Genomic DNA, 21,762 nt, shown 5'->3' with positions numbered 1-21,762 from the left:
TGGCTTTGGAGCATGTATTATGATGATCTTTGACCTTTACATGCTTACCAGATCCTGTTTCACTTTAATTCAGATTAGACATGGTTTCCATGAAGGACCTGATTTCTTGGTTTCAGATGCATTGCTTAGTTCTGAAGGAGTCAAATAAGGTGATTAATAAAGTAAAAATTCAATCTGGAGTCGAGAGAACATAGGTTAAATTGCCACTTTCATGGTCAGACTTGCAGCATTTGCTTAATACCTTTCTTGGATTTTTTGATTCTGATAAAATGATTATTTTATGTTGATTTACCCAAGCATAGGCTGGCTGCAATGGTGCAGCTGTTAGTGTTGTAACTTCACAACAAGAGGTTCTCCAGTTTGATTCTCAGCTGGGGTGCTTTCTGTGTGGAGTCTGCATGTCCTCCCTGTGGGTGTCGGTTTCCTCTGGGTGCACTGGTTTCCACCCACATTCCAAACACATGCAATAGAGGAGGACTGGGCACTATAAATTAATTAAATTAATTAGCAAATGCATAAAATATGTAATTTCCTTTGTTGAGACTGTTTACAAATTTCCTATGAATGTAGTCTCCCAGCACTGTTAAATAAAATTTCTATTTGCACATCCTGAAGTGTTATTCCTGACTAAAGGCAAATAAGTTAAAATCTTAATGTTATTTATTTACTAGCCTTAACATATTGGTGCCGTGACTCCAATCTGAACTTTGGTTTTGTTGCAAGGCAGTAGTGGAATAGGGCCTATCACAGACATTTCTGTGAATTCCACACAGTTTTGTATGAAATAGTCAGAGACTCAAATGTGTAGCTATTCAGAGTGTGCAAACATACTAGCATTGACAGGGGAATGGTTTTGTAAAAAAAAAAAAAAAAACAGGTTTGTGGTTTCTCTCTTTTAGACACTTTTAGAGAAATGTAGAATGAGTGAATAACTGTGTTTTTGTTGAATGTCTGAGTTGTTTGTAAGGTATGCAAAGTAATAGTGAGAGGACCCCACCAGAAATTTGTTGCTAGAGGGATGACCCTACAGCAAATGAAAAAAGTTATTAATGTATCTGCACATACAGCAAAGGACAAATTAACACAAGGAGGTGCCTTGTGCCGAGGGCAGTACCCTCAGGATTGAAAGGTAAGAGGTATGAGCAAAGTTTTGTGTTGTTAATGTATAAATTAAAGAGAGAAAAAAAAAAAAAAAAGTTAAAGATGAAGTTAAAACAAGTTCATGAGCTTACAGAATGTTGGGACATAAAAGTATGTGATGTTAAAACCAATTCATGAGCCCATTTCACTCTGGGATGTAGCTGTGATTGCATGAAAGTACCCTCAGAGGGTCTGAAACAGTGGTCAGTTCTGGACACAGTACATATCCACCCCATTATCTCGATTGCAATGCAGAAGCTGTAACTTTTGCGCTTGCAATGGAATGAAAGTAATGGTATGCTGTGGGAAAAGGCTGATCGAAACTTCTCCTCTGTCACTGCATGGCAACAAAATTCCCTGCCTTCCATCTCTGTATGGTGTGTGGATTGCTATAGCTATTTTCTGTCCCCTGAACTGCCAGAATCCAGGTTTTGTATGGTAAGTCTAAAAAAATAATAATATGGGAACAAAGATAACCAAGCAAGCAAGATCAAATCCCTTAAAATGGAGCACCTGCATATTATACATATTATAATTATGAAAAAGAAAGTTGTAAGTATTTGCATTACAGGTTTCAGCTTGCTCAGAATTGTTCTGGTGGGGTATTTCCATTAAATGGGATTTATGTTAGGACTAAATTGATGATATTGAAAGGTATTTTAAAAGAAAAAAAAAAACAAAGTGAGTGAGGCTCAAATGGCAATATTTTATTCTTAGCACACTGAAGCATTTAAAAGGGAAAAGGAGTCAGCATTAAGGGGGTTACAGGATGCTAATAAAAATTGTTGCAACAGATAAAAGAGGTTAAAAGGCAGTACAGACCAGTAAAAAAGAATCCCTTTATCCTGTCTTAGCAGGTTTGAAACAAACTGAGAAAGGCCAAAAGGCAGAAACTTCTGAAGAAGATGATAATCCTCCAGCCGCTACAGCACCCCCAACCCCATATGCACGGGTGTGGCTATTTCCTGTACAAGATTCTGCTGTTTTTTAGACCACTACTTTTTGGTCAACTGTCCATTGGACACCCAGTCAGCATGATACTGTTACATCTCAGACTAGTTCCCCTTGTTCAATCTTCATCTTCTGAACAGGCATCTGCAGTCAAGAGAGTCTTTTCTTCCTACCCTTCTCAAACAGCTTCTACTTCTCCAACAGGGGCATTAGTGTTTGATACTCCTGTAGCTCATCACACATGCTCACATGGCATGGTACAACAAGAGATTGGGGCCTCTAGAGGGGATCTTTTGGCACCTGTCAGGGAAATTCTGAAAGCTAATAATAGAGAACTTGTTTATTATCCTTGGACCCCTGTTGATTTGCATACTATGTCTAAACATTTTCCAAATATTAGAAAAGATCCATTAAAGTTTAAGAAGAAATTAAAAACTAATAAAATGTTACAGTCCTACTTTAACAGATTTAAATCAGCTGCTTAGGGTAGTTACTTCAGATAAAATAAAAAAGCAGTTACTGAAGAAAGCTGAGATAACAGATTTTACTCTCATGAGGAATGCATTAATAGATAAATGGACAGCACTGTTAAACAACATTATGGATATGTGCCATGTTAGGACTCACTGGTGTAAAATACAGGTATGTAAGCAAAATAAAGGGAAAGCCCCTGCAAACTACTTGAGTCTCCTTAAAAGAGTATTTGTTATACATTCAGAAATACCAGACCCAGAAGAGCAAGCTAAGCCAGCTATTGCAGCAGCTTTTGTGCAGGGTGTGCTGGTTCCTATGCAAAATCAAACAAAGCAAGTGCTCATAGACTGGCAGGGAAAGGACTTAGAGCCTTTATTAAGTGCTGCAAATCACTATACAGAGTATCAGAAAAAAATGAAGAAAGGATACTGAGGATAAGCTGTTAACTTTACAAATCAGGCAGTTGGAAACCCCGAGGGGTCAAGGCAGAAGCAGGGGAATGGGAGAGAAATTGTTAGGGGATTTAATAAAAGTGCTGGCCAAGTGGAACAAAGTGCAGCTGGTTGGCAACAACGAGCTGGCAGTGCCCCTCCTGCTTCATCTGACACATCTTGCTTCAATTGTGAAAAAGCAGGACATTGGAGAAAAAATGCCCAAACAGGCAAATGCAGAGAGTCCAAAATGCTTGGACTAAATGGCAAACTACTTAATAAAACAAAAAAGAGGCAACAAAATGAAAACAAACTGTTTTTTTGTATGTTAGAGCTTTTGTCAAGTTTAATAACTAAACTTCTTCAGACAAAGAGAACAACTATATCAGATACACTTAAATACCAAATACAAAATCACATGATCAACGGTAAAAGTCACATGACCAAGCAATGTTAAACTTGTATAGTTTAGTATAGTTTTATAGTCAAATACCAGTATCAAAGCATAAAGTAATGGCAGTTGGAGTAACAAATGCTACCGTTGCATATCCTATCTCAGAACCTATTCATATTTCTTTAGGTCTGATCAAAAAAAGGCATTCTTTTCTTTGGAGTACTACTGTATCAGTAAATCTGCCACGGAAAAAGCTGCTGTGCAAACTGGGCTGTACTATTTCTTGTACACCAAAAGGGGTATACATGGATGTTCCAACATAATCAGAGAGGGAAGTATTAACGGTTTTAGCAAAAGCTGAGGAATAGCCTGTTGGAAGCATACAGGCAGATGAAAAGTTACTACAGTAAGTACCTGCCAACTTGTGGGCTAAATATGCAAATGAAGTAGGTATACCAAATCTTCAGAACCAGTAAAAATAAAACTAAACCCATCAAAACCTCTGCCTAGAATTCCATATCCACTGAGGCCAGAAGCAGATCAGGAAATCAAACCTATAATTCAGGCTCTGATACAGCAAGGAATAATAATACTAACTAAAAGCCATTGTATTTTTTTCCCTTTAAAATAGCCCAAAAAGGATACTTATATATTTGTACAAGATTTAAGGGCTGTGAATAATGCAGTATTGCCTATTTTTCATGTTGTTCTAAATCCAGCAACAATTTTGAGTTGCATACCACCTACAGCTAGCTACTTTTCCACAATAGATTTATGTTCAGAATTCTTTTCTATACCTAACCACCCAAAGAGACAGTTTCTGTTTGCTTTTAATTACCAGGGACAGCAATATGCTTGGACAGTTAGCACAAGAATACCCTCAATCTCCTTCATTATTTTCTCAAATTCTGAAAAAAGATTTGGAAAATGTGACATTTCCGGGTGGGTCTGTGTTAGTACATTATGTAGGTGATTTACTAATAGCATCAGATTCTTTTCAGCAGTGTCAGACACCCTGCGTTTTCTGACTATCCTTGCAGAAAAGGGACACAAAGTGTTGAAAGAAAAATTACAACTGTGATCACTTCAGTTACGCTGTCTTGGCCATTTAATATCTCAGGGTAGCTGACAGGTATTACCATCTCATATTTGTGCAATATCTAAGACCCCACGTCCAACTATCCACAACTTAGATCTTTCCTAGTTGTGACAAGATACTGCAGACAGTGAATTTCAGAATTTAAAACAAGCTTTAGCTACTGCCCCAGCTTTAGGCTTACCAAACTATAATAAAACTTTTATTTTATTCTGTTATGAAAGAAATGGATTTGCTCAGGAAGTGCTTGAACAGAAACGTGGAGACAGCTATCATCCATTAGCTTATTATAGCACAGCACTTGATTCTGTTGCAAAAGGATTTCCACCCTGTTTGAGGGTAGTTGCTGCATCTGCCATTTTAGTTAATCTTGCACAATCGCTGGTGCTTGGGCATGATCTTACCGTAGCTGTCCCATATTCTGTATCACTCTTTTGCTTAAAATAAAAACTCAACCACTCTCAACTGCACGTCTAAGTAAATATGAACTTATACTTCTTTGTGATCCATCTATTTCTCTGATTCGCTGTCCAATTCTAAATCCTGCATCTCTGTTGCCTACTGCTAAGGATGGTGAACAGCATAATTGTGTGTGTGTGTGTGTGTGTGTGTGTGTGTGTGTGTGTGTGTGTGTATGTGTAACTAAATATCTGCTTTCTCCTAAAAAGGACTTAAAGGACACTCCTATACCCAATGCTAAAGTAATTCTGTTTGTGGACGGTTCCTATGAAAGACATCAAAGGGGACAACTGATTTCAGGGATATCCATTTGTATCAAAGATACAATATTGTTGCAACAAAGATTAGAGGGTGTTCATATTGCTCAAATAGCTGAATTAGTGGCTCTGCAAAAAGCCTGTGAGTTAGCCAAAGACAAGATGGCCAACAATTTTACAGACATCCGTTGTGCCTTTGTGGTGGTACATGATTTTGGGCGACTCTGAAAATAAAGAGGGTTTTTGACTTGTTCAGGAAATTAAATTAAACATCCAGAGTACATAAAATCATTGCTAGATGCACTTTTGCTACCTAGGAGGCTGTCTGTAATCAAATGTTGTGCACACCAAAAAGGGCATAGATGTTATAACAAAGGGCAACAATTTGGAAGGCCAAGCTGCTAAACAAGTAATAGAAGATTGTTGTAAAGATCTGTGAATGTTAACTATGACCAACTCCAAAAGTAATGATGTGTTTGATTTTAAAACATTGTCAGCCTTTAAAGGGAGAAGTTCAGAGATGGCATAGTGATGGATGCAGCAAATCCGCCAATGGTTTGTGATGACATTCAGATGGCCGACTAGTGGCTCCTGTCTCTTTGCTACCTTACCTAGTAAGGGCATATCATCTACCAGCCCATGCAGGTAAGAGAGCTTTATTTAATCAAATCACCGAAAGTTGGTATGCCGCTTGTGTCTCCTCTTTGATACTTCAGTATGTAAATAACTGTGCTATACATAAAAAAGTGACATACAAATATTAAGACTGCATGTTTACCACCACCCTGTGTACCTTTTGTTTACATGCTTCATCCAGATGCCTAGGACTCATAACTTACAATTTATTTTGGTAGTGCTGTACATGTTTTCAGCATGGGTAAAAGTTTACCCATATCACAAAGCTGACACAGTCACAGTTATCAGGAAACTCCCACTATTCACCTGCTAGATCCCTCTGGAGCTCTAACCTAGATCTGCTACAAATCTACAAACCTAGACCTAAGAAAGGATGTATTCTCTATAGCTATAACCATTCCAAGGCCTGGAGCAAACTCCCACTAAAGATCAGGTCACTCAAGCAACTTAGTCAATTCAAGCTAGCCACTAAAGAATACCTGTTAAGCCAATGGACCTGCCCCTGTACCCACCTCCCTTAAACAGCTTATTAACCCTAACTGCACACCTCTATCTGCTCCCAACTTATGCAACTTTGTCTACCTTTCTAGACCTTCCCCAAGGATTTACTATTCTTCCATGCAGGACTAGCTTAATCCTGCATGGAAGTCTCTGTTTAGGAGAAGGATGGTAGCGTGCCATTTATATTAATGAAGGCATGCTGCCTGACCTCCTAATCTTACATAGAGAGTGTAAGAGTGCAGGGGGCATGTCTGAGAGCAGAGCTTTCAGAATATAAACACCCCCATGATGAAGAACAGCAGAGAGCCCAAAAGAATGAGTGAGACTGCTCATAGGTGTCCAAATACCCCCAGCAACATCCCCCACGTGTACAACAGTAATAGTAAACACAAACAATATAACAATATACCATTTTCTTTTTTTTTTTATGAATGATTAAATCTAACTGTAGGTGCATGGGTTTGCCCATCACTTGGCTACGGTTAATGCAGCTTAAATGGCTGAAGAGGATAAAAGGAAGATATATGCAAAAGAAGCAGTATAGCAATAGTGTAGTGGGCAGAGCATTCACCTTACGAGCAAGCATTTCCAGTTCAAGTCCCACTGCAGCACATTCCATTTTCCTTGTCAAATCACGTTATGACCAATATTTTAGTTGCATAACCTACTAAATAACATATATTTGTGAACTGGAGTACTGCATTAAATGTATATGTGAGGTGCCAGTGTCATAATGTTGCAAAGTCTACAGATAATCACGTGCCCCATACAGTATATGTACACAGGAATCATGGATACAAATGGAAGGTAAAATGTGTAATGAATGATAATGCCATACCGCTTCAAAATCCCCCACCTTCCCAAAAATCAGTAGACATTACTGTCTAAATCAGTGCAGTGGTAAGCGTGAGTAAGCACTAGTAACCAAGTGTAAGCACTATTAAGCAGTAGTAAGTGGGAGTAAGCATATGTAAGCACTAGTAAGCGGATTTAAGCCCGTTTGCATGGGGGTAAGCAATGCACATACAGGTTAAGCAATATGGAAGCTAACTCTCTGTAAGCATATTTAACCGGAGCTTAGCATTGCTTGCCCTTGCGCAAACCCTCGCAAACCCACTTACAAGTGCTTAAAAGTGCCTTAATCACTCTGTATCCAACAGCCACTGTTCTGCCCAGCAACAAAATGAACAGCCTTGCAGGTCTTGAACCCAGGACCCTATAGACTATAGTCATAGTAGTTAACCACCAAGCCATCACAGCAGTACATAAGACTGAGGTATCACCAAACAAACCCTCATACAGTAAAATCAAACTGAACATGTGAAAGCAATCAGTATACAGTTGTATGTTCTATAACTTACTACATAACATAAATATGTGAACTGGAGTACTGAAGTAAGCCCAGATATGAGGTGTAATTGTAATAGTGTGTTGAACTCACCTACTAAACACAAGGGCCCCATATAGTGTACGTACACATGAATCATGGATACCAGACATATATATAAGATGTAATGAATAATAAATCAATGCCAAAAAGCAGATATAATGCAAAGTCAATTTTAAGCAATGCTAAGCATTGCACAGGCCAGCTTAGGAGGTGTAAGCAATGTGCATGCCAGCTAACTCAATGTGCCCAGTGGTATACCCCTTTAAACAATGCCAAACTTAGGTAAGCAGGTTTGCCCAAAGCTTAACCTTTTCAAAACTGGATAATCATGGGAAAGTGTGGGTATTCGGCTCTACTTAAACCCAACAGGTGGGAATACATCTCATAACTGGTTGTAGCTTCCCCTTGTCCCCTTGCAAGCACCATGGCAGAAAGTGGAGAGGGAGTGCACTTCTGCACGCAGTGCTGGGGCATCCAGGAGTCCAGAGTCATGGTAGGACTCCTTGTCAAAAACCATGAGCAAAGACTGCTACAGGGCCAATACCAGGGTTCCCAATATAAGGTGGAAACCTGGGACTGTCTCGCCTGTGACCACACTAGTGCCACAGGCACACCCAGAGCTGTTGAGCAGGTCAGACATCACTATGCCGATCTGAAGCAGTGAAAGGGGGATCTCTTGGATCAGTGGATCCAAGAGGCTAGGTCAGCAGGGGCTGTCCGAGCTGTGTGTAAGTATCACTCCACTACCTGTTTAAAAATTGCCAGCTCATGTATATTATGGAATGGTATGGCTAAATATTCCTGTTATGTCCTTCACAGTGGCAAGTGAGTGGGCCGTGAACCAGGCGGCCCATGGATGTCACCTGGAGAGGTTGCGACATGAAGCAGGTCAGTAATACTCTTGCATGTACTGTCATATGAAATAAATCTAAAAGTATTAGTAAATTAATTGCCAGTATAAAACCTGTATTGTTTAAGTCAAGTACTGCATACACCAGAGAATATGGCAGGAAGTGTCTCATATAGTTTGTAGGTAAATAAATGCATAATAGCCTGACAATAAAGCTCTAATTGCTGGAATGAATGTGTATACTCTGGTATAAAATGGTAATGTAGATTTGCAATCACTTAATAGTACTGTTGTATTAAACACTGTTACTCACACTGTGTAACATAAATAGAATGTGTAGGAATGTCTGTATATGACTGGTGTAATCCCCAGAGGTCACTTAGTTCAACTGAGAGACACATAGACAGAAAACAGTGAAAAGACAAACAACACAATCTGAATAGCACACGCAACTGAGATGTGAACTGTTGTATTTTTAGCACACACAGCCATGGTTCAAATCCTAGGAGTGGTAGTAGACTGCATACAGAATCATACCCCACAACTGTACAGATATGTCCAGAATGTCCAATAAATTGGCCTGTATCTGCTGTCTGTCACCCTGTCCCCCTGGGAAATCAGTGGGATGATCCCAGATGTATAGGCAGCAAACAGGAAATACAACTGATTTGTCACACATCTATAAGAACAAAGCTGTCACACTAGCAACTCCCCAAAATCTTATGAGAGTAATAAGCCATGTATCTCCCATTTACACCCCCATGTTGTCAAGCTGTGACCAGAGTGTGTACAGTAACAGAGTGAGCTATATGTGCATAATAGTAATGTGGAATCTGGTACTTTGTGCGTCAACATTCAGGTAGTGCTAACAAACATTGCTCCCAGAGGTCTGTCAGATACAAACACTGTTCCCAGAAATACAATGATACCCTGTACTGGTACTGTTTACTTTGGTATTGTATGGCATTGTGACTGATGCAGTTGCTCTGTTTAATAAGGTATTACTCATCACTGTCACCCGCACTGTGCTACATAATATAACTTTCTAGGAAATCCCGCATAAGAGTGTTGTAATACAAGGTCAGAATGTAAAACTACAGGAGAATTATAAGACAGAAATCAGATAGGAGATATACAACAATATCTATATAGCACACACAACTGTGATGGACAGTGTTTTAGTTTCAGCAGACATAGCCATGGTCTGAATCCTGGGAGTGTAAGTAGGCTGCATACAGAATCATAACCCACAACTGTACAGATAAGTCCAGAATGTCCCATATATGGGCCCATATCTGCTGCCTGTCTCCCTGTCCTCCTTGGAAATCAGTGGGATGATCCTATATGTTTAGGCAGCAACTGATTGTCACACAGCTATGAGAACAAACCTGTCACACTAGTAACTCCCCAAAATCTTATGAGAGTAATAAGCCACTTATGTCCCATTTACACCCCCATGTTGTCCAGCTGCGACCAGAGTGTGTACAGTAACAGAGTGAGATGTACATGCATAATACTAATGTGAAATCTGGTACATTGTGTGGCAACAGTCAGGTAGTGCTAACAAACATTGCTCCCACAGGTACATCAGATATGAACACTGTGCCGAGAAATAAAAGCTTGATACCTTGTACTGGTACTGTTTACTCTGGTATTGTATGGAATTGTGAGTGTTGCAGTTGCTCTAAATAATAAGGCATCACTGATCACTGTTACCCACACTGTGCTACATAATATAACTGTGTAGGAAATCCTGCATAACAGTGTTGTAAGTCACTAAAGGCTGAAAAGGGCAATAGTCTACATATGTCCCGGTTCACCTGCATGTGGTCAAGACATGGCCAGAGTCTGTGTAAAAAGAGATGGACAGGTATCTGCATAACATCAACCTGGAATCTGGGAGTATGTGTAGAAAGAGTTAGTGTTAACAAACAATTCTCCCACAGGTATACCAGGTAAGAGGTGCATACTGCAGGTAAAACCAGTTCATGTATATAGATGTCGACAGCCATATCACTGTCCAAACTAAGACAGTAGGGTAGTATAGTAATACTTGTAAGGTACAGATAGCATCACTGACTAGGAAAGTAATGAGAACTACAGGAATATACCAGTTGTTAATTAACATCTCCCCCCAACCGTATCTCCAACAATACAATAAATACCCACCTCAACTGGTACGTGATGTCTCCACTGTTATGTTGGGACATATGTCATATTGGTTGATAATTATTTAAATCTGTTTCTATGCATGTGTTATGTTGAAATACTCCAACATTGGTTGCATGGTGCCATCAATGTACCTGCATGCTGGTGTTATTACCACTGTGGTCCCATATATGCATGTGTTCTGTTTGATATGCAACTGTTCCATATCTGGTGTCTGGGTTAATGGGAATATCTATGCATGCTGTTATACCTAATCCTGGAATGTGTGGACTTTTACTAACCCACATATGTTGATACACCATAAACACCATAGCATTTATGGGAATGTGGGTCCCAGTGGACTCACCTGTCTCTCCTCAGCTGGCCGTGGCACCGGGCACCAGCACATCTGGGGTTCAACCCTGGACCACTTCATTGTCCATTGGTCCTGCACCACTTTCGGGTGGAACCATTTCAGGGGATAGGGCTCATCCACTCTGGGAGTGGGTGCGGACAGGAACCTGTCACACTTAGCCAGGTCTGGGCTGTGGTGTATAGAGAGCTCGATCAGCAGTTTGGAGATCTTCGACAGCTCGAGGGCCACATGTTGCAACTAGAGGGTCAACCTGGCTCTCCGACTCAACCCCGAGCGCAGCCACCTTCGGAGCTGTGAAGGTGCAGTGGTGACTGCCCATGGGTGGGGATCTCAGTCCCACTGTTTCCATTAGGGGGCTCATGGCCTTCCAATTTCCCAACACCCCTCCCCATCAAGGTGTATACCCCCACATGTATGATATACCACCCCTGTATGCATCTTGTTTGTCTTATCTGTTAACCTACCCAACCTTCCTCCCCCAATTAACCTACTATATGTTCCCAAAAAAAATCACGCCCCATACATAGCTGTCCATTTCACACACATGTCCACTGGACACATGTAATTTATTCTAATTGGCTTTTCAACATATTTTATTATTGTCCTCACCCTTCTCTCAAGGGTATGAGTATCCAAATCTATCTCCAAATTCAATGTATATGCACAGCTTTTGCTGCAGAAGAAATGGGCAGCTATGGACCTTCCCTACACTGTCCTGCACATCCCTAACTATTTTCCCCACTGTCTTTCCCTCTTTGTGTGCCTTTTTCACCACATTCCTATCAGCCTTTTTTTCTTTTCTTTTAAAGAAATTAGTACGGGGGTAAGGGGGAGTAAGCACTTTTAATCAGCTGTAAGCGGGTTTAAGCTTGTTTGCCTGGGGGTAAGCAATGCCTACACAGGTTAAGAAATTTAGAAGCTAACTGAGTATAAGAAACTGTAACTGGAAGTTAGCTGTGCTTACCTTCATGCAAACCCATGCAAACCTGCTTACAACTGCTTAAAAGTGTCTTAATCACTCTGTATCCAACTCCCTTGTTCTGCCCAGCAGCAAAATAACAGCCTTTGCAAGGCTGGAACCCAGGTCCCAGCACACCATAGACAACGTGATTTACCACTAAGCCATGTCAGATACACATAACCTTGAAGTTTTCACAAACATATCATCCAGCCCAGTCATTCAACAGTACAGGAAATGTATTTCAACATATAGATGTATGTGTGTGTGTATATATATATATATATATATATATATATATATATATATATATATATATATATATATATATATATATATATATATATATATATATATATATATATATATATATATATATATATATATATACAGTAATATATATGTGTAAGCATAAATATAGATATATAAGGGTATATACAGACATACATCTGTAGATAAAAATGGGAACATGACAAAAATGTATATGTCCACATGGACCAGTAGTGGGGTTGAGGGGGCCCAAACAACATACATCTTGTATGTATAGATATCACCCCACAGCCAAACACGTCTGCCCTGCAATACACTGCCAACTGTTGTAGATCCCATAACCAGGACCTGACACAACATGGGCACAAGATGTTAACAGTACTTCATCCCACCTGTATGATGTGAGGCTGGTATCAGTAACATATCATGCAGTACAGTCTGGCTACCATAGGGTTATGTACAATGTGGAAGCAATCGACATTCCTAGTATACATATACACAGCCAAATATATGCAGATGCAGATATACATACACACACACACACACACACACACACATATATATATATATATATATATATATATATATATATATATATATATATATATATATATATATATATATATATATACACATATATATGTAGCTACATATACACACACAGATATATGTATAGGAAGATACATATGTAGAAGGTGCACATGATATGGAACAGCCACTATGCCTACAGTTTCCACCTTACCAACTGGACACTGTATGAGCCACCCATACAAATGACAATTGTTGCCTGCAACATATACCCACAGAGAGATCAAAGGATATAACACCACACACAGGTTTGCATGCATGGAAAAGCTTTATTTGTGCGCTATTACAGTTGTATATGCCATGTCATATAGCTTTTTAGACACTGACATGCATATAAACAGAGTACTGCAACCGTGAAACAGTTATATTAATACAGTAGTCTGGAAAGGTTTACATATGTTGCTGTCCAGGCCGAGGCCTTCAAGTAGTACAATAGTAAAGACAGACTGGGCCACAGGATACCAATCAATCAACAGTAAGCAATGCAGATCTATAGTCCAGCAGCCTTTATCTACACTCTGTACACAATCCCTAGGGGGTAAAGACGTCAGTTGACACAATGGGATGTATCTCTTACATAACAAGGCATAACTGACACCATCGCAATCACACTGACAAACAGAACAGTCTGTATGGCAGGAGGCAGTAAGCCTGCATTTACCCACGGTGAATTGTATGGTAATGTACATCCAGATACCTTAAGGCAGCTTACCCCTGATACCCGCGCATGTAGTAACAGCCTAGGTTATTTATGGTGCATCCCTCCCTAGACTCAATAATACAGGGCCATATACCACTGTTACATACACTGGCTTCTGGATTGCATGGGGACATGCATGTATTGTGTATGTGAAGCCCACATATATATGGACCCAACCCCACAGTATGTGCGGGGGGACACAACAGGAGTGGACTGATGGCAGGAATGGCAGCATGACATTCTCACAGCCAACTACATAACAGCCCCTGACAGCATGTCATATGTACAAAGCCTGGTATGTAGGTGGAGGAAAGAGGCTGGAACACAGGCCCATATGTGTAAAACTGTTGTCAAACCCTAAGTAAGTCATTGGTGTTATAGGATAGTCTGCAACATACCCTTAGTCAGGAATATGAAGTAAGAAACAGAAATGGATGCAGCCATGTACTGATAGCACTCAACACACACACTGCCAGTGATATATCTGACAAAAGACCAGTGTGGTGGACAGACAAAACATAAAAGGCACACCTGTGGCTATCAAGTGGATAGGCCTGCAGTTGAGAGCTATGCAGACAGACTACATTCCAAGTTAAACTAGTATGTACACACAAACCCTGTAACACTGGTGCTATGCAATACATACAGCAACACTATTCACACTCTGTCTGAACTTCTGGAACCTCCTACAAATATGTAGCTGACCTGAGTGTGCAGGTTCTCCTGTAAGAGGCATTGCTACCTTCTGTCTGTAGCACTGCTGCTCACACACAGGAAGGATGTCCATCATACAGGAAAGGTAAAGGGACCATACCCACATGATGCAGGGATTTATAGTAGTTGGCTGTCATGACAGTGGTAATTGGAAGTACTACACAGCATTCTGCATGCAGGTAGCAAGTGGGGGACACTGATTGGTGCAGAGGCCATCACCTGATCATGTGCATCACCTACAAATTCCATGCTGCAATCTATTCAATGCAGCTCATTCCATTTACTAGAGAGAGACTGAGAGAGACTGAGAGAGAGAGAGAGAGAGAGAGAGAGAGAGAGAGAGAGAGTGCCTGTAAGGCACAGAAAAAAATCAAACCATCCAGAAGAGACAGCATTCCCAGAGCAGGTATGTGAAGTATATATGTATGTAATTTACCATAGTACTTGGTCCTTAATAATGGGATATATGATGTGGAATAATTTATATGTACCTTCAGGTGTTGTTGTTGTAATGATGTTCAACTGAACAACTGATATGGACAATAGAGTCCATCCCTGTGGGTAGTGGGCCATACCTGTCAACCATGCAGAGCAGCACTGACTGATAAGCTGTAAGCCATCATAGTGTGTGTTGTGTAATGGGAAGTATGTGTATTGCACGGCCAATAGCTGGTGGTGGAAGTAATGGATATTGATGGACACTTAGGTTACACAGCCCTCCTCTTGCAGGATACTCAGGTTAACCTGTATTGTAGCTTACAGGAATGCCATAGGTGTGTAAAAGAGTTACCTGCAATCTGGTCCTACATATACCCCCTAATGTCAGGCTGTGTCCATAGGTGGCACCTGTCTGTGTTGTAGCAAGGCAGAACAGTGCAGCTGTGCAGGAAGGTGTCGTGAGATTGTGGACCTGATGTCTGAATGTACCCCACATATAGATATGCATATGTGTACAGATATATATATATATATATATATATATATATATATATATATATATACATATATATGTAGGTTCATAGGTAAGTACTAGGCTGTCTGCCCAAGGGCATTTATAAGCCTAGCCGGAATGTGTTGGCTTTTGCCACCCCCTTAGATTAGTTCCCTGTGCCCCTGTCCAGCAGAGCCATTAGTTCCCTGCACCACTGTCCAGCAGAGCCACTGCAGTGATCCTGGGGTAAATTTTCTGTTTCCCATCCACCCATCAAGGTTTCTCTTGAATGGTGTTAATGAGCTGCTCTGCCTGATATATATTGGAATCCTGTTCCAAAGCATGGAGAGTCTCTGGGACAGGAATCTATCCCTCCAGCATGTCCTATTTATTGTTGTGGTGAGGTTTTTATCTCTAGATTGTGTGGTTCTCCGGGATTTGTTTTTTTTTAGGTGGAGCATGTCCATCAATTCTGGGTTGGACATGGCCTTGTATGTCAGGCAGAGATCACCTCTGAATAAGCGGTATGCAACCAAGTGCAGCTGGAGTGTCTTGAGTCGGGCTGCATAGGGCATCTGTTGGAGGCCAGTAATCCTCTTGGTGAGGTACTTTTGTGGTCTTTCCAGCTGTTGCAGGTGTCTTGTAAGGTACATCCCAAATGGGGCATTGTATTCTGTGATGGGTCCAATGAGTGATGAGTAGAGAGGCACAATAACCTCTTTTGTTCTAGATGTGAACCCTTTTGTGATTAGGTGGGCCACATAGAAAGATTTTCTAACCACCTTGGCAATATGATTATCAAAGGAGAGATTACTATCTACTTGGGTCCACAGATCCCTTATTACATTTTCTGTATTTAGGGGACTACCACCTATGTGGTAGTTCGTGGGTACTTTCTTTTTTCCAAACGGGATGACTATGCACTTTTTGGCATTTAGTTTGAGGCCATGATTTTGACACCAGGTATCTGTCTCAGTGAGACCCTTCTGGAGGGTGTCTGTATCAGCTGGGGAATCAATTATGGCCCCTAGTTTGCAGTCATCTTCAAACTTGTTCAGCCATAGTCCTCCTACGCTTGCCTGTACCACTGAGATGTATATACCAAACAAGAGGGGTCCTAGGACTGAGCCTTGGGGGATGCCACTTGTAACTGGTTTAGAGTCAGACATAGAGCCTGCAACTCTCACCATGTGGGTTCTATCCATGAGCCAGTTGGCAACCCATATCGTGACTTAGGGGTTTATGTTCAAGCTGGTGAGCTTGTCTATAATACTAGAATGAGGAATGGTGTAGAAAGTCTTTGTGAGGTCTAGGTAGGCTGTGTGGACCTCCTTTCACTCATCTAATGCCTTGGTAACTGTCTCAAAGAAGTCCACCAGGTTTAGGAGGCATGATCTGCCCTTAACAAAGCCAAACTGGGAAGGATCAAAGATTTGGAGGTCCCCAATGTCTCTGTTAATGAGTTTCATGATGATGCTCTTCATAGCCTTGCAGACCAGGCTAGTCAGGCTTATAGGGCGATAGTTTCCGGGGTCCATTGTGGCTCCACCTTTGTGGAGTGGGATAACTGTTGCTGTGTGCCATTCTGTGGGTACATAGCCTGTAGAAAGGCTGAGTTTGAACAGTGTGTTTAGGTGAGGAGTTAGTTCATTTTGGAGCTCTTGTAAGACACAGCCTGGGACACCATCCAGTCCCATTGAAGCTGTGTTTTTGGCTTTGGAGAGGGCTGTTTTAGCCTATGTGTCAGTGGCTTGATGGGGCCCTACATTCTTCTGGTATGGTTATCGGCCCTTTAGGGGGTGAGAGGTGGGTGAAGTTTGCACTAAACCTGTCTGCCAGAATGTTGGTAATATCAGTCGGTTCAGTGTATTTTGTACCATTTTGCACTAACTCAGAGCAGATCTGAGAGTTTCCACTTAGGTTCTTGACATAGCTAAAGAATGCTTTGTGGTTATCTTTGGAGTCATTGGCAATTTTTCTTTCGAAACTAGCCTTCAGTGATTTAATAAGGGATCATAGTTTCTTGCTGATACTGATCAGGGATGTCTTTCCTTCTTGGGATTTTACTCTTTTCTGTACTAGTTTCCTCATTCTGTTGTATAGCTTGTTTATGGCAGGGGTCCACCAGACTGGTTTCCTTTTCTTAGAGGAGTGATTCTTGGTTTTACTTGGGATAGCACGATCCATGCATTCCTGCAGATGCTAATAGAGTGCCTCTGTAAAGGTTTCAGCAGCTTGGACAGCATTGTCCTTTAGCATGGGGGCTGTGAGCCTTTCCACCTCGGTCTTAAGTGACATGAAGTTTGCTTTTGAAAAGTTTTTATGGTGGTTTCCTTGCTTGGGGGTGGGGGAGGAATATGGATATCCAGAGTTATTAGTCTATGGTCTGATCTAACCAGCGAGGGGTTGACCTCCGGTGTGGAACACTGATCACCCATGTTGGTGATGACCAGGTCCAATATGTTGTTCCCTCTGGTGGGGGTGTTGACTAGTTGATCTAGAGCATTCCAGTTTATAAATTCTAGGAAGTGTTGGGCAAGGGAGTTAGTACTTGAGTAGTTCTTCCAGCTTATGTTTGGGTAATTGAAATCACCCAGTATTAGGGTTATAGGACCTTCATATTTCCCAGTGTCTCCAGAAATGCGGAATGGGGGTCCTGGGTCATGATGGGTGATCTGTAGCAAGCTACAATTTGGAATGCAGCTTTGCCCATTGTTAGTTGCACATGGATGATCTCTGATGTATTGTGCTGCACCACTGACCTGGAGGTGTGGGTATACTTGATGAATATGGATACACCCCCGCCTTTTGTGTTTCAGTCCTGGTTCTGTGGCCGAAAGTTATGGTATGAGTTATAGCCTAGTAGTGCTGGGGTGCTCTCAGGAGCCTTAAACCAGGTTTCTGTTACTGCACAGATGTCGATGTTCTCTGTACTGAGGAGTGCCTCAAGTGCATGCATTTTGAGGTTTAGACTTCAGGCGTTGAGTAGCATTACCCTCAGTGTTTGGTTACTTGTGCTATTTATGGTGGTGGGTTTGTCTTTTGAGCCTTGCCTAAAAAGGCACTATGTGGGCAGCAAGAGCCTTGGCCAGTATTCGAAAGCCTAAGGTAGACAGGTGCAAGCCATCTCTTGTGAAGCAATGTGGCTTGTCGAGCATGTCATTCCAGGCGGACAGATACTGGATCCCCTTTGAATGACACCAGAAACTTAGCCAATTGTTGAAATTGATCATTTTTTCTTTATATTGTGGCATCATTCTTGGTGAGGTCAGGATGCTACTCAGGGTCAGGGTCATACCAGCCTGGGCTACATGATCAGAGAGCTCTTCCATGTCTCTTTTCATGTAGTCCAGGGAGGTACGTCTCAGGTCATTCACACCAACATGGACAATGACAGAGTCATATTTGTACTTGTTCTGGAGTGACCTGTGTGCTTGTGTTATGTGACGGATCCTGGCTCCCGACAGGCAGCTAACTGTAATCTTCTCCTTGTCCAGCCTAGTTAGTGGGACATCAGTGTGCTTGCCTATAGAGTTACCTATTACTAGTGTGTTGGGTATGTTATTTTGCTTTAAGGGCTGATTGTGTGGCACACTGATTATGTGAAGTATGTGTTTCATGGTTGGTGATGGGGTGTGGAGGTTGCTTGGATGTCTGCTTTGGAGGTCTCTGTTGCTTTTGCAGATTTTTATTTAGAGCCTCCAAGTATGTTTTCATGTATTCATATGTGTTATTTGCCGGTGTTGGTTTATTAGGTCTATGTGAGACTGGTGGTGTGTTGCAAGTATTACCCTTCTCCTCTTGACAGTCAGTTTCAGTCTTGGGTTGAGAGAGCTTTGCCTCCAGTTTGGCTGTATAATTGCATCTCTCACATATATTAGTGTTTGGTGGTAAGAGGGGAGGGTTGTCTGTGTACATGAGGCAGTTGTAACATTGCCTCAAAATGCCCAGATTCACTAGTTGGACTGGAAAGTACACCGGAAACTGCCCTTTGGACATGCCTGAATAGGTAGTGTAAGCTGTTTTTTTGATTGGCTGGTGGGGACGAACAGAGAGCCTTGTCTTTCTGGACAGTATAGGGGGGTCTAGTGCTAGGGTTAATTAGTGCTTGCTATGAGTTTTAAGCAAGTGCTTGACTGTGAAATGAATGGTTTGAGTGCTAAAGTTGAAGGTTTGTCTTGTTCCAAGGGAAGAATTGAATAGTAGACTTTGAGGAGCCGAGAATAGTTTAACTCTAGCTAACTGGCACTGCCCAGCATGCAAAACCGCGCAAATGCTGTTTTTATAGCAGGAAAGTGAAAGAGATAGAAATTAGCCCAAAATGGCCAATAAACTAACTTATGTGCTGAACCACTGCTCCAGGGACAGATAGGCTACTCAAAGCTCCCCTCTCTCACAAGTGAGCAGAGAGACTTCCTTCTATCCAAGTAAGGTATGGGCAACACAGAAACTTGTAACATAGACCTGGATTCAGCAAAAACCTGAAAACTGGACTATACTAGTTCAGAAATGTGGGAAACAAGTATATATTATTTTTTTGTTTGTTTTGTTTTTTTTGTTTGTTTGTTTGTTTTGTTTTTATTTCAGAAAATAGGGCAGATACAATCAAAATTACCCCAAAATGGCCAATAAACTACTAACTTCTGGCTTCTAGCCCAAAATGGCCAATAAATTACTAACTTCATATATATATATATATATATATATATATATCTACATATCTATATATATCTATATATCTATATATATATATATATATATATATATATATATATATATATATATATACATACATACATTATATATATATATATATATATATATATATATATATATATATATATATATATATATACATGTCAGCCCACAAATATACAGATACCCATGTGTAGACATATATGAACACATATATACAACATCATATATATCTATACATATATAGATATATACCTATATGCACATGTCTACATATATACAAACACACACACAAACATATATGTATGTAAATACATGCCCCCTATATTACTACCACAGTGCTGCATGCTATGTGTGAGGAAACAGAACACATAGCAATATACACAGATATCTACAGCTGTCAGTGTGTGCAACTGTGATGGGTATGTCACATGTGAACCCCTTGTTGGGACCACATTGCCCTTGTCTGTGAAGTATGGAATGGGAATATGGGGAAGTATGGCAGGTATAGTTGTGGAGGTGGTCAGAGTTGGTAGGTATAGGGGATAGCCTACAGGTGTGGTATGTGCCACATGTGGTGGGTAAACACCCTGGATGGTGTGTGTGGTCTGTGATGGGGATGCCTCATGGGCCCCAATATGGACACAGTGGGAGAAAGTCTCCTACCTACTGCTACTAACAACAGCAGTCCATGTCCCAAATGTGCCTGGCCTGGATGCTGAACAGGAGGAGCATGTGGGCCCTGTGAATGTGTACTGGGTGCCTCAAGGTGATGTAGCACATCCCACATGCGTCTGTGGAGCCTGTTACGGAACAGACCCTGGACTTGACCTCAGGGGAGAGGAACATGTCTGTGTGTGCCCCCAAGGGGGGGGGGGGACAACATCCACTGAGTTGGTTCCTCCTGACTGTATTGCTGGACCAATACATGAGGAGGCCCCAGAGTGGGTCACACATGTGATATGGCCTGGCAACATGGGCAGATGAGTATGGAGAGGTCGTTTTGCAGGCCAATAGTACATATACATGCTATTGTGTCACTGTTATAGAACATATGTTGGTAGTAATAGTCTACACAATCCTGGAACATGTCCAACAGCATGCAGAGATAACCCCAATAACACCGAATTTCAGATGTGCAGCAAACACATAGCAAGCATACCACAGGCATATATGGAACCATTGTGGCCCTGAGAATGGCATGCAGGTGAATAGTCTGTAACAGGCCTGCAATGGTAGTGTCCACAAAGGAAACATGGCTACAAAAACATTGCACAAAGTGTGGTACAGTGCAGTATCTGCCCCACTGGTAGGTATGCTGTAAACATACCTATTGAGTTATGTTTACAGTTTGTTGTAGCTGATATGGTGGGGGGTGACAGTCATGTGTATTAAGAGCTGAGGTTACCCTGCTGCATGACTTGCTCACACCTTTGTCCATCTTTATGATTTTCAGACATGATGTCCCATGGAAGGCTGCCAGCATGCACAGCAGCTGAAAATGAAATTCTGCTGAATGACCTCATACAGCACTACATAATCTTGTTTGGCTGGGCCACCCATGATCAGCAGGAGTGGACCGCCCTGTGGAATGACCTAGTCCACAGGGTCAATGATGTCGGACTGCACAACCACAGTTATGAATAGGTCCGGCATCATTATTCTGACCTGCTTTGTTATGCCCATTGGTGTGCTGCTGCAGTCCAGGGGGATCACCTTGCCACAGGGGGGCCATGCCATCCATCCCCCCTGACACGTGTGGAGGAGCTCCTAGCCAGCCTTGTGGCACTTGCCCATCCACCC

Source organism: Protopterus annectens, chromosome 1.part0 (assembly GCF_019279795.1).
Source record: "Protopterus annectens isolate FY-2018-M chromosome 1.part0, PAN1.0, whole genome shotgun sequence".
Lineage (NCBI taxonomy): Eukaryota > Metazoa > Chordata > Ceratodontiformes > Protopteridae > Protopterus > Protopterus annectens.
Note: the sequence above shows the minus strand (reverse complement) of the source record.